Source organism: Ambystoma mexicanum, chromosome 1p (assembly GCF_040938575.1).
Source record: "Ambystoma mexicanum isolate Mex_15411 chromosome 1p, UKY_AmexF1_1, whole genome shotgun sequence".
Classification (NCBI taxonomy): domain Eukaryota; kingdom Metazoa; phylum Chordata; class Amphibia; order Caudata; family Ambystomatidae; genus Ambystoma; species Ambystoma mexicanum.
The window spans coordinates 507,142,679-507,170,447 of NC_090921.1; positions in this window are offsets into that span (position 1 = coordinate 507,142,679).

Here is a 27,769-nt window from a genome sequence, read left to right on the forward strand (position 1 = left end):
CTGTACAGCTCCTATCTTGAAACAACCAGATCAACTACTACCCTTTATTCTGGAGACCGACGCTTCTGCAGCTGCCGTGGGTGCCGTTCTTCTTCAGAGAGTCAAGGACCTCGAGCATCCGGTGGCTTACTTCTCCAAGACTTTGAATCCTAGCCAACGCAACTACTCGGTCATAGAAAAGGAACTACTTGCTATGAAGTTGGCTTGTTTGGAGTGGAGGCATTTGCTCCAAGGGAGCCTACACTCGTTCCAGATACAAACAGATCATAAAAATCTGCAAATACTCAAGCAGCAAGAGTGTTATAACACCCGTCAGGCCAGATGGGGTCATTCTTTCGCCCAGTTTGATTTTGTCATTTCATTCCTGGCTCTCAAAATCTTGTCGCCGATGCTCTCTCTCGCAGAGACGATGTTAACTTTCCCTACAGCAAGGAGCTTATGTTTCCTCGTACTCGGATCATATCTGCAGTGACTAGCTTTTTGGAAGAAGTAAGAGGAGCCTACCTCCACGAACCAACTCTCAATGTGGGTAATCAATCAGTCACCACTAAGGACGGTTTGCACTTCATCCACGGAAGACTGTTCATTCCATCCAAAAGTCTCAGACGACGGGTCACTCAGTGGTGCCACGATTCCAAGACAGCAGGTCATCGAGGAGTGCGAGACACTCTGGAGCTTCTACAAAGAGCTTTCATTTGGCCCAACATGAAGGCCGATACTCAAGCCTATGTTCAATCCTGTATGGTGTGCTTACAAAGCAAATATTCCACCTCGAAACCGTTGGGGTTGTTACAACAGGAACCGGTCCCACATGGTCCCTGGAAATGCATTTCTACAGATTTTATTGTGGAGTTACCGGTTTCCCGAGGCTGTACCTGCATAATGGTAACCGTGGACACGTTCTCGAAACTTGCACATTTTTCTCCTTTGGCCAAGATCCCATCATCCTCGGTTATGGCCGACATCTTCATCAAGGACATTTTCAGGCTACATGGGCTTCCCCAAAAGATAATTTCCGATAGGGGCAGCCAATATACCTCCAGATTCTGGGCAGCATTGTGTAACTCATTGGGCATTGAGAGAGCTCTTTCGTCTGGGTTTCACCCCCAGACAAATGGACAGACCAAAAGGTTAAATGGAACCCTAGAACAGTACTTAAGGTGTTTCATGAATAAGCAGCAAGACAATTGGGTAGACCTGCTCCCCACAGCAGAGTTTGCATACAATAACGCTGTTCACACTGCTACAGGGGTTAGCCCCTTCTTCTGTACCTATGGTTTCAACCCACAGTCCATCATTCCTGGATTCTGGGAGGAGACTAACATCCCTTCATTGGAGACCACCCTCATGCAGATCAAGGAGGCCCACAACACAGCCCGTCAGAGCCTCCTTAAGGCTAGCAGACACTACAAGGAGCAATCCGACAAACACCGGAAACAAGTTCCTGCCTGGGATAAAGGCTTTAAGGTCATGCTGTCCACCAAGTTCCTTCCTCGATGGGTTCGGCCTTCTAAGCTGTCACCCCGCTACATCGGAACCTTCGAAATAACTTCAAGGATCAATCCTGTGGTTTACTGCCTCAAGTTGTCTAGAGGACTCGGACGGATTCACCCTGTGTTTCACTCATCTCTCCTACGTCCCTTTGTGTCAGATACCCGGAAACAAGTACCTCCCAAGTTATGGACTTTGCCTGTTCCAGCCTTTGAGGAGTACAAAGTTTCTCAGATACGTGACTCCCGTTATCATCGGGGACGTCTTGAATATCTCGTACATTGGAAGGGGTATCCCTCCTCGGAAGATACTTGGGAACCCCATTTTCACATTAATTCTCCTCGATTGTTACACAAGTTCCACCGGCTCCATCCTGAAAGGCCGGGAGGGAGAAGCCTTCGGAGGGGGCATACTGTCACTGCCGCCGGAGACTGGCATTTGTGGCGTAGGTGGAAACAGGGATGCCATTAAAGTGTTCCGTTACGTTTTTCTCCGTCTACTAGCCACGGTCTAGTTGTTTTCCAAGATCGCCGCCGCCGTTTGTATATCTCACTCGGCTGCCGGCGGCTCTGCGCGTTGCAACTGAGTTCATTTTCGCCCCCGTTGCTTGCGCTAGTTTCCTGTGACAGTTTATCCTTTCATTCACGCCATTTCGGCGTCTGTTTGTTTCCTTCTCCTTGTTCCGCTTGCCTGCTCCCTTTGCTTCCCGTGCTGCCTTCCCCCGCTGCTCTTTCTCGCTCTCTTGGGTTCCCTCGGACATCTCTGATTTCTCCCGTTCTCGCTTGTCCTCCACGTTGTGGAGTACTCACCTGAATCCAGCTACCTTCTACAGTCGGTCAGCACTGACACGCTGACCTCACGGTCCCTGGGTATTCGGCGGAGGACCAATCCTACTTGCTACGTATCCAGCGACTTCCATTGCCTTTACGACCACTCCGGATCCAGGGGTTTTTTGCCATCCAGCGGCTTTTTCCCCTCTGGCTGTCGCGGAGGGGAGTCACTGAGGGTTTTCTCTGTCTTGGAGTCACCGTGGCTTCCTTCCGAGGTAGACCCTATCTTCAAAAAAAGAAGAAACCTTACATTGGACTTACCCGCAGAAAGAAACTGGACTATTCAGGTGAGGAGGAGGTGATCGGGGAATGTAGTAATTCTAGTGAAGACGAAGACTTTGCTGACCTTCTAGCTGATTCCGTAGCCCATAGCGCCAGTTTTGATACACATATAAAATCCCTGTTTTCTTAGAGGAGACATTAATTTGGGCAGAATTGGACACCGGGAGTAAAGAAAGTTATGTTATGTTATGTTATTTGGCATTTATATTGCGCTCTATATATCATTGGTATGACCTCAAAGCGCTGGTAGGTTGAACGCCCTCGGGAACCATAGTCCAGGTCACTTGAGATAGTAAGGTGTCATAGGGTGCTTGGGTGCACCAATTATGTGTGCAGCTGATGCAATCGCCTGATGGTAGCTGCATCCTAGCATTAGGTGTGGTGATATTGTTATCAATTGAATGTGTTCAGTCTGGCGGGTGGACAACAAGACTGGGTTCAGGCTGTGTTAGGCCTGTGTAGGACGCTTATGTGTGCAGCTATGCTGGTTTGTCATGGAATGTAGCTGCTTTTTATTAGAGTGACGAGGTATTCATGGGTTAATGTTCGTATGTGAGCAGCTACGCCGAAATTGATCGAGGGGTGTAGCTGCACTCTAGTTGTGTGTTGGTGTAGAGTAGAGAGTAAGCATAGTGTTATGGGAGGCGAGTGTTTGGGTGGAGTTATGATCTAAATAGTTTGCTATTCTCGAATTCAAGTGTGCGTTTGTTTAATCGTGACTTAATATGCGTATTTCAGTGGCGTCATTGGTCAGGATCTCAATGAGCATTAGTCATCACGTTGCAAGGGCTCAGTTGCCTCTGATGGTCGCAGTCGGCATTACGGAAAAAGCCACGTTTTTAGAGTTTTGCGGAATGTCATATAGTCTTGGGTGTGTCGAATATGTGGGGGGAGTGAGTTCCACAGAGTTGGTGCCAAGGTTGAGAAAGCGGATCCTCTGATCCTGACAGAGTTAGTGGTTGGAATAGCTAGAAGGAGGGCAGTGCTTGATCTTAGGGTTCGAGATGGGAGGTAGGGTTTTATCTTTTCCTGTATGGGCCGGTCTTGTGCACTGCTCAGTAAGTGATGCATAATGACTTGAAGGTGGCCTTTCTTCTGACTGTGATCCAGTGGAGGGTTCGGAGAACTGGTGAGATGTGGTCTCTGTGACCCAGGGCGAGGAGCAGTTTTCTGGCAGCGTTTTGGGCTCATTGGAGTTTGGTCAGTAGGTATGCTGGAGCTCCTAGGTATAGGGAGGTGGCATAGTCCAGTCTCGACATCACAATAGATATAACTGCGGCAAGTCTGTTCAGGTAGATGTAGGGAAAAATGTGTCTGAGAAGTTTGAGGTGGTAGTGACAGCATTTTGACACATTGTTGATCTGGCAGGAGAGGGTTAGGCCTGAGTCCATAGTGCAGCCAATGTTTTTCACTATATTGGAGGGGAGGGAGGGTGTACCAAGGGACGGGGGCCATTGGAGTGGATGAGGCAGAAGGGCAGTATTGCCGCACACCATGATTTCGGTTTTATCAGGGTTCAAAAGGAGGTTGTTTATTGTCATCCATCTGTCAATATCGAGGAGACAAGCTTCAAGGTCGGGATGGGGGTTGGTGCCTGACTTGGGAATTCATAGGATCATTTGGGTATCGTCAGTGTTGTTGTAACATGAGATGCTATGCGTGCGGATGATTCCTGGTAGAGTGGTCATACAGAGTTTGAACAGGAGAGCGGATAGGCATGCGCCTTGGGGTACTCCAGTGTTCACTGAGCGAGCAGTTGAGGCAAAAGGGGAGAGGAGGGTTATTTGTAATCCTGTTGCTGAGGAAGGAGGCAATCCATTTGAGGGCAGTGCCACGGATTCCTAGGGAGTCAAGGCGGTCAAGGGGGATTGAGTGGTTAACAGTGTCAAAGGCTGCAGAGGGATCGAGAAGAATCAGTGCTGCATAGCCTTCAGAGTCTGCAGTGACCTTGAGATCATCCATGATTGAGATTAGAGTAGTTTCTGTACCATGTCGCGGTTTGAAGCCTGATTGTGCACGTTCGAGGAGACAGTTGGATTCTGGGAAGAGATTAGAGTGGTTTCTGTACCATGTGGTGGTCTGAAGCCTACAAAGGAGTTGAGCTGGGAGTATGCTGTCTGGTCAAGGAGTTTTGCAAGAAATCTGGTGTTGGAGATCGGTCTGTAATTCTTGGGGTTAAGGGGGTCAAGGGATGCCTTTTTTAGAAGTGGCTTGACATGCGCTATTTTGAAGGCATCAGGAAAGATGCCAGAGGTGAGGGAGTCATTTAGCATGGCTCTCACATGTTCTCCTGTGCAGGTAGACGAGAATATTTCTTTCAGGACAGTGGCGGGGCAGGGGTCGAGGGGCGACCCGGAGGGTTTGCTGGTTGATAGTAGGTCAAGGAACTCGTCTCTGGGTTTGAAGGAGTCAGGCGTGGGAAAATTGAGCGTCGGGGCAATGGGATCAGGAGGGGTCGGTGATGGGGAGGGGTTTGGTGTGAAGGGTTGCAGCCCTGTCAAGTGCAGTGTTGTAGAAATGTAGGGAGTGGGAGTCGCAGAGTGATTGTGAGGGGGTAGATTGGGTAAAGGTGCATGAGGGTCTCACGTGGAGTTCTTTGCTGCGGTTGACACAGTTGAGGATTCGTTTATTGTAATAGGATTTTTTGGCCTTTCGGATTTCAGATTTGTAGTTACGGTGGTGCAGAGCGAACATGGATCTGCTGAGATCGGTTTTAGAAACTCGCCATTTGCTTTCAAGAGAGTTATTTTGATTTTTGGCATTCCTCAGGAGGGCTGTGAACCATTTGGGGGTCGGTCCTTTGTGTGAGGTTGCGGGCGCGAGGGAGGTGAGAGGAGTTAGTGAGTCATTAAGCCAGGAGTCGAAGGAATCAATGGTTAAGGGTCTATCGGGGGGCAACGTTGCAGGGGGACGAAGAAGCAATGCTTCGGCTAGGTCGGAAAGGATCTTGACTTTGGTCCAGCATTTGAGATCAGGGGTGAGGGTGGGCAGAGCTGTAGGGGGAGGGGCAGGCATGTGGATAGAGAAAGGGGTGGCATAGTGGTCAGTCCAGTTGAGTGGCTTGGGACGGGATATATAGACTAGGTCATGGGAGCTGAAAATTGAATCAAGCGTGTGCACACCTGAGTGGCTAGACCCAGTGGTATGATGGGAGAGGTTGAGCGCATCAAGACTGTCAACCAGCGGATGAGTGATGAGGTTGTTGGGAATATAGAACCAGATATTGAAGTCTCCCAGGAGTGTAGGAGAAGGATGATTTACTTGAATGGTAGCTATTGAGTCACAGAGGTTGTTGGCGAAGTGTCTGTCGTATCCAGGGGGTCTATAGATGAGTAGGAGGCTGTGGGTAAAAATCAGGGGTAGCGAGAGTTTTACAAGAAAGGATTCACAGGAGGCAATGCATGTCTGGGATTCGACGAGTGAGACGGAGAGGTGAGGATTGAAAAGGACTGCCACTCCGCCACCTCTGGAGAATCTATTGTGGGCGATGAGCATGTAGCCAGGGGGGAAGGCTTTGTGAGCTACTGGGGCGAAATCATCAGAGAACCAGGTTTCGGTGATGAAAATGAGGTCGGGCATGTCAGAGGTTAGGAGGTCAAAGATGCTCTGTCTGTTTCTTGCTACAGAGCAGGCATTAAAAAGGATGCATGTGACTTCGTGAGGGGAGGAGATTTTCGTGATGCTCAGCGTAGTCGGAGCTTGGTGGACATGAGTGCCCAGTGGGTTGGTGGCTGTGGCAGGAACATTCAGGGTGGTTGAGACCAGTTGAGATGTGGTACGGGAGGGGCTTTGTGCCTGTGGACTTTGAGTGTCGGGTGAGAGGGTTATGTCGATGGGCGGAGGTAGGTATTTGAGAGACGAGGTGCGGGTCAAGGGGTGATGGCAGGGTGGTGAATGGATCATTTGGGGTGTGAGGGTTTAAGCGGGTTGATTTTGGAATGAGTTTTGGGTGTACAGGTGGATTAGGTGTACAGGGTGAGAAGTCAAGAGAAGGGGGTGGGAATTGGCAGAGGGGAGTGTATGGAGGTAGGGGAGGGAGAGGCTGGGAGATTCGGTGACGCAGAAATGGTGAGGAGTAGAGTGTCGAGGGAGAGGACCAGCCACGTTTTCTGCATTTTGTGGGTTTTGGTGCCATAGGAGTGTGAGAGAGGGTGGGGGTTTAGAGAGGGTGTGAGATGAGGCTACTGTTCTTGCAAGGGCGAAACAAGCTACTTTCAGAGAAGGGAAAGGATATAAAAGGTTTTTTTTTGGCGGGGGTTGAGTGCGGGTTAAGGGGGAGGGAGAGGGCAGCATGGGAGGTTGGTTGAGAGGGTGGTGAGTTCCCCAGTGGGCTGAGGGGGAGGGAGAGGGCGGCATTGGGAGGTCGGATGAGAGGGAGGGGAGTTCCTCAGAGGGCACAAGGATGGTGTGGAAGTGTAAGTGGAATTGCGTTGTTTGGAGCGGAAGAGGTCTCCTCTGGCCTGGAAGATTGATAATGGGCGTGGTGTATGGACGGGGGATATCAGGGTGTTCTCAATAGATGTCAGAATGAGGGTGGAAGTCGATGAGTTAGGTTGGGAAGGGGAATGGTGAATGAGCGCTTGAGGGGGGAGGTGTTTGGCGCGCCAGAGTGGGGAGGGGTTGTGGTTTGCAAACAGGATGGGGATTAAAGGGGGCCGTGAAGTTGGGTGTTATAGAGCAGGCCAGGCACTGTGACGGATGAGCCACGAGGGGTGGGAGAGTAGGGTGCAGGGAGGCTAGAGATCATGACGGGTCAGAGAGGGGGGAAATGATGAGCTGGGATCTCCATCCCGGGGGGAGGTCAAGGGTAGCACTTAGAGAATGATGTATTAGTAACGGTAGATGTAGAGGCCCTAGATGTACAACCTCTGTCTAGATTATGGGCGTCAGGGTAGTGGGAGAGGGCCAAAGAGGGTAACAGTGGGATGGAAGTCTAGATGCAGTAGTGGCTGTCACGGCCCTTAACCAAAACCCCCACTGGCATGTCCACATGCCAGGTAAGGTCAGGGTTCGGGGTTCCATTAGGGCCTTGGGCCTGCAGTCAACATGGAGGCGCCCTGACAGTCTAGTTCCCTAGAACTAGACTATGCAGTATAGTGTTTTGGGTGTGGTAGTCTGGGACTACTTTACCTGGACTACTTTGCTGGGAGTCTATTTAAACCACACCCAAGCAACAGAACACGCTTCGCGTTATTCTGCAGCCTGCAGCGTAACGCTCACCGTGACACTTGATATCGGCAATCATCGGAGCAATGGGCCTGCAGAGGAGAAAAAGAACATCATTAATAGACTCTTACTTGCGAACTCCATTCTGTATCTGCCCAACGCTCGTCCCTGCTTCTGCTACTCGCGGTCGCCCCTCCAGCAGTCAGCATCTTCTGGGACACCCCGTACTCACCCCGTACTCACCGGAACAATGCAACCTGAAGGGAGAGAGAGAATGTCATAAATCACCAATGTATCAATTGAAAAGGATACAGTAACCAAAAAAGGATACAATTTGGTAGGGCTCTTCCGGATCCTATTTTCACACGACTTGATTGTAGGTAGGTCAATTTAGACCTTCCAAATGATACAACTCTCTGACTGAATGAAACAGGCAGAGAGATGGATCACTGGAAAGGGCGTGGGAATTGTGTAGGAAGTATGCCTAGGATAGATAAAGAAACTGTCCCAATCGAATTACTAAGATAACACAGTATTAGCATAAATTCAGACACTGACCTTATGGCAAAACTGAAGTAATCCACAAAAGTTTCTTGAAGAAAACCAGGAGTTGAACAAACGACAAAGGAAGGGTAGATTAGTAAGAGAGACTTATCCCGAACGGCACGAGGCTCTCGCTAGATACCGGGTTGGTGCACCACATGATAGCGTCCAAAGTACTGTGCACCTTCCAATAGTTCATGAAATACTTCCTTTCCCACGAAGAACAAAAATTAGAATTTCACCTGTTAACTGTCACAGGTACCAAAGGTTCAAAGTAGTTCAGAAAACCAGGTGCAGGATTGCACGCGATAGCATACACGCAGCCAGGCCAGCCGCGCTTGGAGACAGCGTTTCCGCGTGGAGATTTAGCACGCGAACTGGATACACGCAGCCCAGGATAGCCGCGCTTGAAAACAGCGTCCGTGTGTAGAGGTTTAGCACGCGAACAGGATACACGGAGCTCAGGACAGCCGCGCTTGCAGACAGCATCCGCGTGGAGATTTGGCACGCGAACAGGATTCACACAGCTCAGGACAGCCGCGCTTGTAGACAGCGTCCGCATGGAGATTTGGCACGCAAACAGGATTCACGCAGCTCAGGACAGCAGCGCTTGCAGACAGCGTCCGCGTGGAGATTTGGCACGTGAACAGGATACACGCAGCTCAGGACAGCTGCGCTTGCAGACAGCGTCCGCATGGAGATTTGGCACGCGAACAGGATTCACGCAGCTCAGGACAGCCGCGCTTGCAGACAGCGTCCGCGTGGAGATTTGGCACGCGAACAGGATACACGCAGCTCAGGAATTAGCGTGTGGAGGAAAACACACTCAAAAAAGGCCAAAGAAGTTGCTGAAGGGAATGCGAGAACGCAGGTCTGGAGTTCAGCTACAAAACGCCAAAATTGACTTCATCAGAAGCAGCGATCGGAGTTTCTACGCTGCTTATGTACGCACTGCCGTGATACACGTGACGGATCTAAGTCACGTGAATTTTAACGACGTGAAAAATGCAGACGTCGTTTTCCGGGCAATGCATCGAACAACCTCCATTTTGAGTAGAATGGTCTAGTGGTTCTATGGGCGTAACTCATTTTGTATGGAGAGGTCGTTCCTGGTCCAGAGATATGTCCAGCAGGCATGACAGTGCCACCCCCCAAAGGAGCAGCCTCTCCCCTTTTCGAGTGGAATCGCCTTAATAAAGCAGGAGCATGAATGTTAGACAGAGGTTCCCAGGATCTATCCTCGGGACCATAACCTTTCCAATCCACCAGATAATACGGTTTCCCAGACTGTAGCCTCATGTCGTGTATGTCTTGTACTTCATATTCGTCTGACCCTTTCACAGAAATAGCAACAGGCCGTATAGGCAATCTAGTAGCATCCGAGCACGGTTTGATGAGTGACACGTGGAATACAGGATGCACTCGCCACCGTTGTGGCAATGCCAGACGGACAGCAGCCAGATTTATAACGTGGAGCAGTTCATATGGCCCGATGTATTTAGGCAACAATTTCTTTTTACCGGGTATCCTCAAGTTTTTTGTGGACAGCCATACCTTCATACCTGCTTTGTAGACAGGTGCAGGGATTCTATGAGCATCGGCATAGGTCTTATCTCGTTTTTTAGCTTGCTCCAATTGCTGCTTAACTTTCGTCTGTAGACTCTTTAGATCTCTAATATTACGTCCTGCTGCAGGAGTATCCAAAGACAAACTGGAATCCAAAGGAATGGATCGTGGGTGTTGCCCATACAAAGCATAGAAAGGTGAACTACCTATGGCACTATGGTAGGAATTGTTATAGGCGAACTCCGCTGCCGGCAGTACATTGAGCCAATCTGACTGAAACTGCAGGCACAAACATCGCAGATATTGTTCCATAGTGCTATTGACTCTCTCAGTCTGTCCATCCGTTTGAGGATAAGCACTAGACAACCTGCCATCAATTAGTAATGCCGAATTTAGTGCTTTCCAAAAACGTGACGCAAATTGTGAGCCCCTGTCAGTGATTATCACTGATGGTAGACCAAAAAAATGGAATATATGCCGGATGAATAGATCAGCCAGACCAGCAGCTGTTGGTACACCAATACAGGGGATAAAAAGCGCCAGTTTTGGAAAGTAGTCCACCACCACCCATATGGTATCGTAGCCTTTATTTCTTGGAAGTTCTACCACAAAATCCATTGATATCATGTCCCATGGTTTTTTAGGAACAGGTAGGGGCTGGAGTAAACCCACTGGTTTGCCAGGAGTGTTCTTGCATTGACTGCATACAGAACATGTTGAAACATAATTTATAACATCTTGCGTTATAGACGGCCACCAACACCATCTTTTCAGCAACTCTAGAGTCTTCTTCTGTCCAGGATGGGCGGCAATCAAGGAATCATGACCCCAACTGAGGGCCTTGTTCTGAGTGGTACCAGTTGGTAGATAGAGTACTCCTTGTTTGAAAGGCAAACCATTGTATATATCAATATTCAATTCCTGAATCAATTGTGGATTTAGTTTCACCCACTCCTGTAACTCGTTTTTTAGGGAAGGTTGTGCAGAACAACTACATATCACGTGATCTGCCAACAACTTATTTTGCACCGATGGTTCTTCTTTCACCTCTTCACCGATGCGAGACAAAGCATCCGACTTGACATGTTGTCTGGCAGGGCGATAAGTAATTCGAAAATCGTATTGAGCAAAAAAGACATGCCATCTGGCCTGTCTAGCTGTAAGACATTTCATAGTTTTGAATGCCTGAAGATTTCTATGATCCGAATACACCAGCACCTGATGTTTGGCCCCAAGAAGATGATGTCGCCATTCTTGGAAAGCATCCTTGATTGCAAGTAATTCACGCTCAGTGACAGTATAGTTTTGTTCATATGGGGTAAGTTTGCGTGAGAAGAAAGCAACTGGATGCTCCTCCTTGGTTTCTGCACAAACTTGCGAAAGTACAGCTCCTGTAGCGACACTGGAAGCGTCTGCTTCAACGATAAACTGACAATCCGGATCAGGATGTTGAAGTACAGGTGCAGTGGTAAATGCTTCCTTTAACCTCTCAAAAGAAGCTTGGGCATTCTGGTTCCAACAGAATGGAACTTTGGAACTAGTTAAAGCTGTCAATGGGGCTACTGTTTTGGAGAAAGAACGAATAAATCTGCGATAATAATTCGCAAAACCTAGGAATGACTGTAATGACTTGACACTTGTGTGGAACAGGCCAATTCAATATGGCCTTCACTTTGGAACGACTCATTCGAACACCTTGATTGGTAATGTCGTAACCCGGAAATTCCACTTCTTGTGTATGAAAGACACATTTCTCAGCTTTAACAAAAAGTTTGTTCTCTCTCAGTCTTTGTAAGACAGCTAACACGTGTTTAACATGTTCTAGAAAAGACGATGAATATATCAAAATGTCATCCAAGTAAATCACCACGAATTGGTCCATCATATTTCTGAAGATATCGTTCATGAAGAACTGAAATGTGGCGGGAGCGTTACAAAGACCAAAAGGCATCACTAAATATTCATAAAGGCCGTACCGCATTTTAAAAGCGGTCTTCCATTCGTCTCCTTCGCGAATGCGAACCAGATTGTAAGCACCGCGCAAGTCCAATTTAGAGAAATACTTGGAAGTTCCTAATTGATCCAACAGAACATTAATCAGTGGTAAAGGGTACTGATTCTTTATGGTGATGTCGTTAATAGCCCTGTAATCAATGCAAGGCCTTAGATCTCCTTCCTTCTTTGAAACAAAGAATAAAGGAGAGGCAGCCGGCGATTGAGATGGCCGTATAAATCCCATATCAAGAGCTTTGTTGATGTATTCTTTCAAGACAACATCTTCTTTGGGAGTTAAAGAATAAACTTGACCAGTAGGGATTTTAGCTCCAGGAATTAGTTCAATTGGACAATCATACTGCCTATGTGGAGGCAGCTGTTCTGCCTGACCTTTGTCAAACACATCAGCAAAATCTGCATATTCACTTGGTATATGTGTACCGCTCTGATGTACCACACTAATAGTGGAAATTCCCTCCATAGAGGTCAAAATATGTGATTTATTTGACACCACCTGACTGGTAAAGCAATGTTCATTGCAAAAAACGGAAGGATATTGGATCAATCCCGTAACCCAGTCAATGGCGGGATTATGAAGAGGCAACCAATTAAGTCCAAGTAATATTTTGTATTGAGGAGCCGCAATGACATCGAAGACTATTTCCTCCGAATGACCATTTGATAAAGTCATCTGAATAGGTACAGTCTCCTGAGTTACCATACCGGAAATCAAGACTGATCCATCCACTGTATTAACAGTTTCAGGTTTGTTCTTGTCTATAATGGGTATAGAACATTTCTTGGCATATATGATATCGATGTAATTATTAGTGGCTCCAGAGTCAACCATAGCCTTGGAAACCAAGTTTTGATCATCGAAACGTAAAGTCATCTCAACAGCTATCGGTGCATGCGCTGAAAATGTAATGGAGTCCGATGTAACACTCGACACAGGGACTCCTGCTACTGTCGAGTTTTGGCGTTTCCCGAAGGCTTATTTGTTTTTTTAGGACATGCCGCCAGTAAATGCTCAGATGAACCGCAATACATACATAAGTTATTTTTTCTTCGGTTCTCTCTTTCTGCTCTAGACAACCAGCCTCTCACCGCACCAATTTGCATTGGTTCAGGATCATTCGAAGAAGCTGCCGGTGTATCAGAACGAACCGGTGCATGAAGGAAAGGTTTTCTCTCTCCTTTGCAGGCATTTCTTCGGGCATCAATTTGTAGAATTAAATCAAGAAATTCTGAAAAACCTGTAGGAACCACTGGGACTGTGGACAAGGCATCTTTGAGTTCTTCTGAAAGACCCTTGTAGAAAACAGCCGTCTTCTTGTCTTCCGGCCATTGGGTTTCGGCTGTTAATTGGTTGAATCGTGCGATGTAAGCCAACAGAGGTTGAGTGCCTTGTTGTAGATTCAGCAACTCCAGATCTGTGGCTTGAGTAGCGTAGCGCATATCAAAGACTTTGTTCATAGCAGCCAGAAGATCATCGCAATCGTACATCAAGGGGCTATTTGATTCCAATAAAGGATTTGCCCAAGCAGCAGCTGTACCCCCCAAATGGGAAAGCACGAATGCTGCTTTAGTAGTTAGATCGGGAAATGAATTAGGCCGGCAAAGGAAATGAAGTCGGCACTGATTAACAAAAGTTCTATAGGTTTTAGGATCACCTGTGAACCTTTCCGGGGGAGCCAAAGGAAACTGTGTGGGCATAACCACTTTAAGAGTTTCCTGTGATAATGATGGTGTTGTAGTCCCAGATCCAGATGCAGTGGCTACTGGAACATGTGCTCCCTAAGGAGTGGCATGCATGGCATCTTGCATAACATCCATTCGATGCCGTAGCATGTCCTGTGCCGTAATCATTTCATTTCTCAAGTTAGTGATAAACTGAGTCAAAACAGTTAAAGGATCCGTACCCTCCATGGCTTCTGATTCTGTCATAAATCACCAATGTATCAATTGAAAAGGATACGGTAAAAAAAAAAGGATACAATTTGGTAGGACTCTTCTGGATCCTATTTTCACACGACTTGATTGTAGGTAGGTCAATTTAGACCTTCCAAATGATACAACTCTCTGACTGAATGAAACAGGCAGAGAGATGGATCACTGGAAAGGGCGTGGGAATTGTGTAGGAAGTATGCCTAGGATAGATAAAGTATCATAAGAAACTGTCCCAATCGAATTACTAAGATAACACAGTATTAGCATAAATTCAGACACTGACCTTATGGCAAAACTGAAGTAATCCACGAAAGTTTCTTGAAGAAAACCAGGAGTTGAACAAACGACAAAGGAAGGGTAGATTAGTAAGGGAGATTTATCCCGAACGGCACGAGGCTCTCGCTAGATACCGGGTTGGTGCACCACAGGATAGCATCCAAAGTACTGTGCACCTTCCAATAGTTCATGAAATACTTCCTTTCCCACGAAGAACAAAAATTAGAATTTCACCTTGTGAAGGGTGGAATTATAGTCGGAGACAGGCAAGTGCTAAAACAATATTTATTCTGGCTTAAGGCAGCAGATGCTGAAAGAACTATTAAGTCCTCCCGGTTAGCTTCACCGGTGTCTTGTCCTCCTGTAGTACAACGGCGTTAGGCCTGGCTTGGTCCTATCTCGAGCCGCTGTCCGGATAGGCCCACCACTCTGGTTCGCTCTCCTCTCTCCTCCCCGTGTCCTGTGTAATGAGAACAACCCATTAGTCTCCCTGGGCGCTCTTTTATCACAGCTGGAGGTATCAAGCCCCCACCAATCACTGAGGGGTTGAGTTAACCCTCTTCTCATTGGTTCCTGGGACATGGTCCCACCTCTCTTAAGGGTTGCCATCCCAGTGTGTCGCTCTTCCCGATCCCCTGGTGGTGGAGGGCGGTGGTGTTGGCCCCGTTCCCCTGGTGGTGGAGGGCGGTGGTGTTGGCCATGCGGTTGTGGCCGCGGCGCGTAGGGACGCATCCTGATGCTGGGCCTTCCCCCCCTGCAACGTGCAGCTCCGGCAGCGCCATGAGCAGCACGGGGCCGGCGAGCCGGGCGCTGCTCCCCCGTATCCCGGCGCCGTCGTAAACACTGCCCCCCCCCCGGACTGGGGCGAACAGGTGAGTGCCGAGCGGCCCCGCCGCGGCTGCACATAGCGGCTTCTTCCGCGGCCCTGCCGTGGCCACCCGTAGCGGTTTTAGCCGCGCGGCTAACCTCCGCGGGTTTCCCTTTCCCCTCTCTTGCCGCGGACATGGCAGCGCCTCCCGACTCATGCGGGCCGGCTACACGCCGCGGCCACCGCGGCACCAGCCGAGGCGCTGCTGCTTCACACATCCCCACCCCAATCCCAGGCCGTTCGGGCCAGGGTGAACACCTAGACAGATAGTCAGCCACCAGCTGAAACCTGGCAGGCCTGTGCAATGTGACGAAATCAAATGGCTGAAGGGAGAGAAACCAGCGGAGGACCCTCTGGTTCGTGTCCTTATGTTGGGCCAGCCACTGGAGGGGTGCATGGTCGGTGTACAGAGTGAACCGGCGACCCAACAGATAGTACCGGAGCGAGTCAACAGCCCACTTGATGGCCAAACACTCCTTCTCAATGGTTGAGTAAGCCGCTTCATGGGGCAACAATTTCAGACTGATGAAGCACACCGTTTGCAGGTCCTCCCCATTCCTCTGCGATAACACAGCTCCCAGGCCCTGGTTTGAGGCGTCTGTTTGTAAAAAGAAATGTTTCTGGAAGTCCGGGCAACAGAGGACCGGGTTGGACGTGATCCTTTGTTTTAGGTGTGCTATGGCGTTCAAGGCCTTCGGGTCGTTGGTCAGGTTGGGATTCCCCTTGAGCCTCAATGCGTCCGTCAAGGGAGCGGCTATCGAGGAGAAGTCAGGGATAAATCTTCTGTAATACCCGATCAATCCCAGGAAAGCTCGTATTTGTTTCCTGTTGGTGGGAGTCGGTATATCTTGGATAGCCTGTGTTTTGGACAACTGCGGTTTCAGCACTCCCCCACCCACTATGTGGCCCAGATATTTGGTTTCATTGGTTCCCATCGTAGTCTTCCTGGGGTTGATATGTAGCCCTGCCTTCTGTAAATCAGCCACTACTTGTTCTAGATGGTTCAGATGCGATTCCCAGGATTGGCTGTATACCACAATATCGTCCAGGTATGCAGCAGCGTATCCAGTATGCGGTCTCAGTATGATGTCCATCAATCTCTGGAATGTGGCGGGAGCCCCGTGGAGACCAAAGGGTAGGACTTTATACTGATATAAGCCTTGTGTGGTGGAAAAGGCAGTTTTCTCCCTGTCCTGGGAGCGAAGGGGTATTTGCCAATAGCCCTTGGTTAAATCGAGGGTGCTTAAGAAACTGGCTGCTCCAAGGCCCTCCAGGAGTTCGTCCATCCGAGGCTTCGGATAGGCTTCGTATCGGGACACCGCGTTCAATTGTCTGTAGTCCATACAGAAACGAACCGAGCCATCCGGCTTAGGGACAAGCACTATGGGTGATGACCAAACGCTGACCGAAGGCTCGATGATATCCATCCTTAGCATCTCGTCCACTTCGGAATTGATGATGGTTCGCCTGGCTTCGGGTATCCGGTAGGGTCTAAGCCTTACAGGTGGTCCGGGATCTGTTTTGATAATATGCTCAAGAACATCGGTTCTTCCAGGTAAGGCGGAAAAGGCGTCAGCATAAGGGGACAACCGGTTCCTGATGTCCGTCTTCATTTCGAGGGTTAGGGTGTCTCCCCAATTGACTGAATTCAGGGTATCAGGAACGGTGTTCAGGATCTCGTCCGGTTTGGCTTCCTCGATACATACAAAGGCGCCCAGAAGAGGCTCATTCCATTTTTTTAGAAGGTTGATATGATAGACCTTTTCAGGGGTGGTACGATCAGGCTGGTGTACCCGGTAGGTTACTGGGCTTAGTACCTCAGTGACCTCGTACGGCCCTCTCCATCTAGCCAACAGTTTATTGGTGCTGGTAGGCAGGAGTACCAATACCTGGTCCCCTGGGTTAAAGGTTCTCATACGGCTCCCCTTGTTATAGTTTCTTTCTTGAGTTGTTTGGGCACGTCCAAGGTTATCTTGGGCCAGTGTACGTAGTGCGGTTAGGTGTTCCTTTAATTCCTCTGTATACTCGGTTAAAGACACTTCTTCTGTGGATTCCCATTCCTCTTTAACCAGGTCTAGTATTGTTCGAGGTTGTCTCCCAAACAAGAGCTCGAAGGGAGAGAAACCGGTGGACGACTGGGGGGTGTCTCTTAACACCATTAACACCAGGGGGATCACCCGATCCCAGTTTTTTCCGTCTGGTCCCGTCACCCTTCTTAGCATCTTCTTGATTGTTTGATTATAACGTTCTACCAGCCCATCAGTTTGGGGATGATATACTGAGGTTCTCAACTGGTTGATCTGGAACTGTCCACATACTTGTTTTAGGAGGGTCGACATAAAATTGGTACCCTGGTCGGTGATTATCTCGGAGGGAATCCCCACTCAGGCAAAGAATGGAATTAGCTGGTCGCATAACAACCGGGCCGATGTTCCCTTTAGGGGAAAGGCCTCGGGGTATCGAGTAGCGTAGTCGACTACGACCAGTAAGTATCTATAACCACGGCTGGCTGGTTCCAGGGGTCCCACTATGTCCATGCCGATCCTCTGGAATGGGATTGAAATGAGGGGCATTTTCTGTAGTGGTGCCCTTGCGGGTAGAACCCCGCTAGTCAATTGGCAGGTGGGGCAGTTCTTGCAGTGTTGGGCGACCTCCCCATAAATGCCGGGCCAGTAAAACCTCTTTAGTAGGTTTTGTTGGGTTTTAAGAGAGGCCATGTGACCTCCACAGGGATGGTTGTGGGCCAGTTGTAGCACTATAAGTCGGTTGCTCTTTGGTAGCACCAGTTGTTCCTTCATGGCGTCGTCGTCACCCTTATACCTTCGGTATAGGAGACCTTGTCGCAGTAGAAACCCTGGGCCTCTGGCTATGTTGGGTTCCCCTTCCCGGGCGGCCCTTTCTCTGGCCACTCGTAGGGTGGGGTCAGTTAGGGTCTCCCCCCTTATGGTGTCTTCGTTGCCTTCTAGCTTCCAGTCGATAGGCCGGGTCATATAACTGGCCTGACACCATGCCATCCGGGTCCTCCTCTTTCGCCCAGGTGGGGGTTCCTGGGAGACGGGGTCGGTTCCTGCAACATCGGATTTGGACGGGGACTGCCCTTCCCTTGTATCCCTTAATGTCTGACCGAAACCGGGGAGGTCGGTCCCAATTACCACCGGGGTTGGGAGACAAGGTAGGACGGCAACCCTCAAGGGAGAGGAGGTTTCATTTAAGTCAATCACTACATCCTTCATCGGATAACATTTGGTGTCCCCATGAATGCATCGGATAGGTACGGTTACGTTAGGTAAGCAGGGAGTGTTACTCACGGTTGGTGATATGGCGGTCTGCCTGCTGCCGCTGTCCAAAAGTGCACGTGATGGTCTGCCGTCGACTTGAATGTCCACCACATATGGTCCTGGGACGCCGTTCTCGTCTATCGGGGTCAGATAGCCGATGTCCATGGGTTCGACTGTTCTTCTCCTGGGACAAAACCGGGCTATGTGGCCCCACTCGTTGCACTCATAGCACTGCGGTTGCTTGTAACCAGGGGTCGGTGCTGGGGCCTTCTCCTCGCTTCCTGGTCTCTTGTCATCGGGTCTCCTGTTGTTCTCATCGGAAGGTCTCCATCTTATGGGTAAGGCTCGGTTACCCCTAATCATATGGGGGTCGGATATCGGGATGGCGATGCGGGCTGATACCCCTGTAGCTGGTAGTCGGAAGTGGCCTGCCTTCTGGTATGCCGATGCAATATCCACAGCCTCGGTCAGGGTGGGTTGATGGTGCTGCCTAACCCATTTCTGCATCTGGCCGGGCAGGGCTTCGACGAATTGTTCCAGAATGATTTTATCGATTAGGGGTTGGTTAGCGGGGTTTGGAGCCAACAACCACTTCTCTGCTAAGTCCTTTATCCTATAGTATAGCTGGCGTGGATTCTCCCCGGTCCTGAGCCTGGTTTCCCTCAGTCGGATCCGGTAGGCCTCGTCGTCCAGGCCTAAGCGGTCTAGTACGGCAGCCTTGATCTCCCCGTACGGCGTGTTGCCGTTGGGGTTTACCGCCTGATAGGCGCCCTGCATCACCCCGGACAGTAGGGGGGCGACGTACTGACCCCACCGGTCAGGAGGCCACTGTGCGTTTCTGGCTATACGTTCAAAACTAGTAAAGAAGAAGGCGGGATCCTCTCCATCCTTATACTTTTGTAGGAGGGCCGAGGGCACCAGTGGTTGATTTCTAGTGCTGGCCACTGCATCGGTGAGACGGGACATGGCCTCATGCTGGTTGTCCTGTGCGGTGGTCAATATAGAGCCCTGCAGCTGTATGGCTTGTTGAAAGGCTTGCCGATCCGCAGCTGCTTGTTGTGACTGCAGTTGTACCATCTGTTGCAATTGTTGTTGGCCCTCAGACAGGGTCTTTATCAACGACTCCATAGCGCTGTCTAAAAATCCCACCTTCGTCGCCAGTGTGAAGGGTGGAATTATAGTCGGAGACAGGCAAGTGCTAAAACAATATTTATTCTGGCTTAAGGCAGCAGATGCTGAAAGAATAACTATTAAGTCCTCCCGGTTAGCTTCACCGGTGTCTTGTCCTCCTGTAGTACAACGGAATTAGGCCTGACTTGGTCCTATCTCGAGCCGCTGTCCGGATAGGCCCACCACTCTGGTTCGCTCTCCTCTCTCCTCCCCGTGTCCTGTGTAATGAGAACAACCCATTAGTCTCCCTGGGCGCTCTTTTATCACAGCTGGAGGTATCAAGCCCCCACCAATCACTGAGGGGTTGAGTTAACCCTCTTCTCATTGGTTCCTGGGACATGGTCCCACCTCTCTTAAGGGTTGCCATCCCAGTGTGTCGCTCTTCCCGATCCCCTGGTGGTGGAGGGCGGTGGTGTTGGCCCCGTTCCCCTGGTGGTGGAGGGCGGTGGTGTTGGCCATGCGGTTGTGGCCGCGACGCGTAGGGACGCATCCTGATGCTGGGCCTTCCCCCCCTGCAACGTGCAGCTCCGGCAGCGCCATGAGCAGCACGGGGCCGGCGAGCCGGGCGCTGCTCCCCCGTATCCCGGCGCCGTCGTAAACACTGCTCCCCCCCCCCGGACTGGGGCGAACAGGTGAGTGCCGAGCGGCCCCGCCGCGGCTGCACATAGCGGCTTCTTCAGAATTTCACCTGTTAACTGTCACAGGTACCAAAGGTTCAAAGTAGTTCAGAAAACCACGTGCAGGAGTGCACGCGATAGCATACACGCAGCCAGGACAGCCACGCTTGTAGACAGGGTCCGCATGGAGATTTGGCACGCAAACAGGATTCACGCAGCTCAGGACAGCAGCGCTTGCAGACAGCGTCCGCGTGGAGATTTGGCACGCGAACAGGATTCACGCAGCTCAGGACAGCCGCACTTGCAGACAGCGTCCACGTGGAGATTTGGCACGCGAATAGGATTCACGCAGCTCAGGACAGCCGCGCTTGCAGACAGCGTCCGCGTGGAGATTTGGCACGCGAACAGGATACACACAGCTCAGGACAGCCACGCTTGCAGACAGCGTCCGCGTGGAGATTTGGCACGCGAACAGGATTCACGCAGCTCAGGACAGCCACGCTTGCAGACAGCGTCCGCGTGGAGATTTGGCACGCGAACAGGATACACGCAGCTCAGGAATTAGCGTGTGGAGGAAAACTCGCTCAAAAAAGGCCAAAGAAGTTGCTGAAGGGAATGCGAGAACGCAGGTCCGGAGTTCAGCTACAAAACACCAAAATTGACTTAATCAGAAGCAGCGATCAGAGTTTCTACACTGCTTATGTACGCACTGCCGTGATACACGTGACGGAACTAAGTCACGTGAATTTTAACGACGTGAAAAATGCAGACGTCGTTTTCCGGGCAATGCATCGAACAACCTCCATTTTGAGTAGAATGGTCTAGTGGTTCTATGGGCGTAACTCATTTTGTATGGAGAGGTCGTTCCTGGTCCAGAGATATGTCCAGCAGGCATGACAGAGAAAGACAACGTAAGAAAAGATTACTTACGGAGTAAGCCTCAGTCATCACGAGAACCTCACCTGGTTGGCCACCTCTTGGCCGGCATCGTTCCAGAATACCACGCTCTCCGGAGAAGACCATTGCGACCTGTAAGGAGAGAAGCAACACAGGTTAGCAAGTAAAATGCAAGGCAGAGCCGTGCTTAGCGCGTTACTTACCAAATCGTAGTGCGCTTCTTGCGCCATCCATACCAGCAGGTGCTCAATCCAACCAGCACGACACGCCGAATCTCCTGCTCACCTAGGGGTGGGTAAAGAAAAGACATTAACTACAAAGAAAGGAAGGCAAGGACAGGAACATACAAAGACTGCTGCAATAAGACCTACCTTAAAGACACTTGAATGGGCTCGCAGCAGTGAAGTAACTCGGTCACCCAAGCCCACGGAAGACTACGCACCTCTGCAAAGAAGGCAGGACAGAGAGCACGCCAAATATTACAATAAGGTGAGGAGAGGGCCATAGGGTCGAACTCAGGGGAGGTGGGAGAAGACCCTACCTGATCTTGAATCCAGTCTTCCTGTGCTTTCAGGCCTGGCTTCCATCGAAGGCACCACCCGGGATCGGGAAGAGGGTTCCAGGTGCAAACCCAGCAACGAGGGCTGAGTGGCGTCCCCGTGGATACCAGGTGAGCGTAACTGAATGCGAACCCTCTATAACATAATCCACCTGGGCGCCATGGAGACATCAGAAATTGACCAATTGGCTCAACTATTAGGACAGTTACGCGCCGAAGTTCATTCAGCCAGGCAAGAGACTTATGCCCTATGGAGGGACCTAGTTGTAACCAAGGATCGCACCAAGGAAATCAGTAGGCAGTTACTACAATCACAGGCCGGACAAACTCCATTGCCTGGAAATAACCCACCGGCACAAGCACCCGCCTTATCCACCGCTCAAGTACAGATTACACTACTCGGTGCAGTTCCTTAAGCGTCACCGGAACGATTCTCAGGCGACCCCAGGAAGTATGCTGCATTCATGAATCAATGTCGTCTTCATTTCCTCTGCAGACCAGGTGCATTCCCCAACGATCAGGCACAGGTAGCTTTTGTTTTGTCATACCTGAGCGGAAGTGCAGCGGATTGGTCGGTGCCACTTGTGAGCCACGATGATCCATTACTACATGACTTTGGGGGGTTCCAGAGGGAAATGGAGACGCTCTTTGCTCGTCATACCCAAGAGCAAGCAGTAGACAATGAACTCTTGTCACTCCGGCAGGGGAATCAAGACTTATTAATGTACATTGCAACCTCCAATAGGTTAGTTGCTGAAACTAGGTGGCCCGAAGACAAAAGAACCACATTGTTTCACTGAGGCCTACGAGGAGAATTGAAGGACCTTGTGGCCCAGGTGGTTGATCCGCCTAGAGACTGCAGTGAATTTATCAACCTGGTTGTGCAACTAGATCACCGATTACAAGACCAGAAGGCAGATCAGTCTAGGTCAGACACTCGGGCCGTGTTTGTGTGGCCTAGGTATAGTGCTTCACGCATGTCTGAAAACACTGTAGAACCCATGCAGATCGGAGGTATACGACCACTGTTAACAAAAGCAGAAAGGGACAAGAGAAGGCAACAGCAGTTATATTTGCACTGCGGAAAACCAGGACACTTCCTAAAGGACTGCCCAGTGAAGCCTCCAAGAAGAACCGTAGGGGCCACGGAGAAGGATGAGAGTAAGGAGTTGGAAAACTACCCAGCTCGACAAATGTAGAGGTCAGTTTGTCAAGTGAGAAGAAAGAGCCACCGACCGCACACTTTGCAATACCAGTGATCCTAATCAATCATCAACAACCATCTAGGATGCGTGCCATTGAGGCATACATAGACAGCGGAGCAGTAGGGAACTACATTGATCAAGAACTGGCTGCAAAGATGGGGCTTCCCTTATGTTTCAAGCCATACACAGAAAAGGTAACCACCGTGGATAGGACAGAAATTACTTCTGGACCAGTAACCTAATGTACAGCAGGAGTAACCCTGCTGTGCCAGGATGGACACCGGGAATCCATTTCCTTCGATCTCATCAAGGCGCCTCAGTTCCGGCTGATGCCATGGTCAGTTGCTCACAATCCTCAGATAGATTGGCGTGAAAGGAAATTGACCTTCCCCGATGACTGTGCTCCTACCTGGTATTATCATGAAGAGAAACCCAATTTCAGCATCCCTGAGATTCCTAGAACAGCGGCATCAACACTTGGTGTGACTAGCACACTCCCGAGAGAATAACAAAATTTCCAGGACGTGTTCCAGAAAGAGCAAGCTAACACACTACCGCCGCACAGGCCCTATGACTGCCAGATTGACCTCATACCTGGTGTGCAAATTCCTTGTGGCAGGATCTATGTACTCACAGAACCAGAAAACCTGCATTTGAAATCCTATCTAGACCAGTACTTGGCAAACGGATTTATCCGCCCATCTAAATCACCGGCAGCCAGTACCTTATTCTTCGTACCAAAGAAGGAAGGGGACTTGAGGACCTGCATCGACTATCGTGCATTAAACCGGATCACCATAAAGAATCATTACCCCTGCCACTCATTCCCGAAATGTTAGACCAAGTCAAGGATGCCCAGATTTATACCAAGCTAGACCTCAGAGGAGCGTACCACCTGGTCTGAGTTAAAAAAGGAGATGAATGGAAAACCGCCTTCCGTACCAAATATGGGTTGTATGAGTACCAGGTAATGCCTTTTGGACTTTGCAACGCTCCCGCAGCGTTCCAATACTTCATGAACGATGTCCTGCGAGAATTAATCGATGTTTGTGCCTTGGTCTACATAGATGACATCCTAGTGTATTCAGCCTCGAAACAAGATCATGTCAAACACGTCCGCTCCGTTCTCACCAAACTCTGCCAATATCGACTATATGCAAAACTTGAAAAATGCTTTTTTCATGTAACTGAAGTGGACTTCCTTGGTTTCATCCTCACTCCGAAAGGCATCAGAATGGATGTACTCAAAGTGATGCCATTCTTAAGTGGCCTTCTCCAACTTCGTTAAAAGGGGTTCAGAGCATGCTGGGTTTTGCGAACTTCTACCGCCGGTTCATCCCAGACTTCTCTCAGATTGTACATCCGATTACGTTACTACTACCAAAAAACAACAAAAAATGCATGTGGACAGAAGAAGCCGAAAAGGCCTTTCAAGAGCTTAAGAGAAGATTCACTTCTGCTCCAATCCTACAACACCCTTGTCCAGACCGCCCTTACATCATGAAACCGATGCCTCCAGAATGGCTATGGGGCTCTATTTTCACAAAAGGACCCTGAAACCAGCTAGTTACACCCTGTGGCCTTCTGGTCGTGAAAGTTTTCACCTCCTGAACTCAATTATGCCATTACCGACAAGGAGCTTCTGGCCATTAAATCCGCTTTCAAAGCATGGCGACATTATCTCCTAGGGGCCAGACATACGATCACAGTAATCACGGACCATCGGAACCTACAATACTTGAAAACAGCAACGGCTCAATCCTCACGTCAACTACGGTGGGCCCTTTTCTTCACCGAGTATGATTATGTAATCACATATCGACCAGGTGTAAAGAATGGAAGGCTGACGCCTTATCTCACATGGGCATTGACGAAAAGGTGTATGCAACTCCAGATCCGGTAGCCATCATTCCTGAAGACAAGCTCTTAGGCCTCACGACAGCTTTGACACAAACCGAACTCCGAAACGAGATCCAACGTGTAATAAGTCCTAATACCTTGCTGGAATTGCATACTCGAGGAGAACAATACACCCTTAAGGACCAGTTGCCATATTTTGGAGAACGTCTATATGTGTCCAAAAAGGAGATACAACAGTAAATAATTTCGGATTAGCACGATTCTCTGATAGAGAGTCACCCCGGAATCGCCAAAATCCTAGCCAAAGTGAAACGCAACTATTGGTGGCCTACTTGGCGTCAAGCCGTCATCCAGTATGTCCAGTCGTGTGGTGTGTGTGCACAAAACAAATCGCAAAAGCAGAAACCAGCTGGCCTTCTTCAACCATTGGAAATTCCCCCCGCTCCATGGCACACACTTTCTCTCGACTTCATTACAGACTTGCTTCCCGGTCAAGGATTCAACACTATCTTGGTAGTAGTAGACTTATTTTCGAAAATGGCACACTTTATCCCTTTGAAAGGCCTCCCTGGTGCATCCAGTTTAGCAAAAGTGTTCCTGGAAAATATTATTAAGCTACATGGTTTCCCATCGATCCTAGTCTCTGATCGAGGCAGCCAGTTTGTGTCCAACTTTTGGAGAAAATGCTGTTCTATGGCTCAAATCAACATCCGATTATCCACCAGCCACCACCCCCAAACGGATGGCCAAACAGAAAGAACCAATCAGACCATCGAGCAATACTTGCGGTGCCTGCTGCATCAGGTGGAAGGGACTTGGAAAGATTTATTATGGATAGCAGAATATGCTTACAACAATTCGTTGCATTCCAGCACGGGACAAACCCCTTTCTACACCCTATACGGCAGACACCCACGTATTTCCGAACTAGACATTCCTCCCAGTTTGGAAATGCCAGCAGTAAAAACTCTTCATGCAACCATCTCTCAGGCCTTTAAAAAGGCAACAGAGCATCTAATCCAAGCCAAGCACAAACAAAAGAAATTCGCTGACCAACACTGAAAAAAGGCCCGACTATCAAGTAGGAGACCAGGTTTGGCTAGCAGCAAAATACATACCCATAAAAGGAACCCGGACCTTCCAGCCTCGCTATCTGGGACCTTATTCCATCAAATCTATCATCAACCCAGCAGCTGTCAAGTTAGCATTACCAGCCAATATGCGAATCCACCCAGTGTTCCATGTCTGACTCCTCAAACCAGTACAACCCGGTACACGGGTTATGACACCACCAGAACCCGTGATAGTTGATGGGGAACCAGAGTTCAAAGTAAAGGAAATCTTGGATTCTAAATTTATCAGGTCCAAATTATATTACTTAGTCGATTGGAAAGGTTATGGACCTCAAGACAGATCCTGGGAACCCAGCGAGAATATTCATGCACCAGGATTTCATGCCAAGCCAGGACCAGACAGAAGAACCACCATGGGAGGGGCCTTGGGGGGGAGTGCTGTCACGACCCTTAACCAAAACCCCCACTGTCATGTCCACATGCCAGGTAAGGTCAGGGTTCGATTAGGGCCTCGGGAGCCTTGCACTACCTTCCAAGACTCTCTTGGAGTCAGTCCTAGCGCCTATGGCGCCAGGCTCATATTCAGTATAAGGAACATCTTTGAAGGGGACTACTTTTCCTTGGGCCTGCAGTCAACATGGAGGCGCCCACATAGGCTAGTTCCCTAGAACTAGACTATGCGGTATAGTGTTTTGGATGTGGTAGCCTGGGACTACCTTACCTGGACTACTTTGCTGGGAGGCTATTTAAACCACACCCAAGCAACAGAACATGCTTTGTGTTATTCTGCAGCCTGCAGCGTAACGCTCACCGTGCCCAGTGTCCTTGATACCGGCAATCATTGGAGCAACAAGCCTGCAGAGGAGAAAAAGAACATAATTAATAGACTATTACATGCAAACTCCATCCTGTATCTGCCCGACGCTCGTCCCTGCTTCTGCTACTCGCAGTCGCCCATCCAGCAGTCAGCATCTTCTGGGACACTGCATACTCACCGGAACAAAGCAACCTGAAGGGAGAGAGAGAAAGACAACGTTAGAAAAGGTTACTTACGGCGTAAGCCTCAGTCATCATGAGAACCTCATCTGGTTGGCCACCTCTTGGACGGCATCGTTCCGGGAATACCACGCTCTCCGGAGAAGACCATTGGGACCTGTATGAAGAGAAGAACACAGGTTAGCAAGTAAAAGGCAAGGCAGCACCGCGCTTAGCGCGTTACTTACCAAATCGTAGTGCGACATCCATAACGGCAGGAGCTCAATCCAACCAGCACGACACGCTGAATCTCCCGCTCACCTAGGGGGGGGGTAAAGAAAAGACATTAACTACAAAGAAAGGAAGGCAAGGACAGTAACATACAAAGATTGCTGCAATAAGACCTACCTTAAAGACACTTGAATGGGATCGCACCAGTGAAGTAACTCGGTCGCCCAATCCCACTAAAGACTAGGCACTCCTGCAAAGAAGGCAGGACGGAGAGCATGCCAAATATTACAATAAGGTGAGGAGAGGGCCATAGGGTCAAACTCAGGGGAGGTGGGAGAAGACCCTATCTGATCTTGAATCCTGTCCTGCTGTGCTTTCAGGCCCGACTTCCATCGAAGGAACCTCCTGGGATCGGGAGGAGGGTTCCAGGCGCAAATCCAGCAACCAGGGCTGAGTGGCGTCCCCGTGGATACCAGGTGAGCGTAACAGTGGCGCCTAAAACATAGGCAAGTAAATCACAGTACTGTCTCAGATGGCACTTATGGTTGTGTGTCGAATCAGCAGAATGTTATCTCAGTGGGCACATCTATGTAAAACACGGTACAATCTTAGTTGGCACTTTCTAGATGTGAATCAATTGAACAAGAACAGTTTCTAATTGTGCGGTGTAGGCAGGTAAATCACAGTACTATCTCAGTGGGCACTTTCTAGGTGAGAATCAATGTAACCTTCTAAGTGTGAGTCAGTCTAACAATCGATGTAACAGGAATGAATTCTAAATGAGTAGCAGGGGCAACTGAATCAAAGAGATAATACAGTGTGCACTTCCTAGGTGTGTATCAATGCAGCAAGAACAGTTTCTAAGTGTGACCAGCGCAGGTAGGTAAATCACAGAAATAACACAGTGGGCATCTTCTTAATGTGAATCAAGCGAACA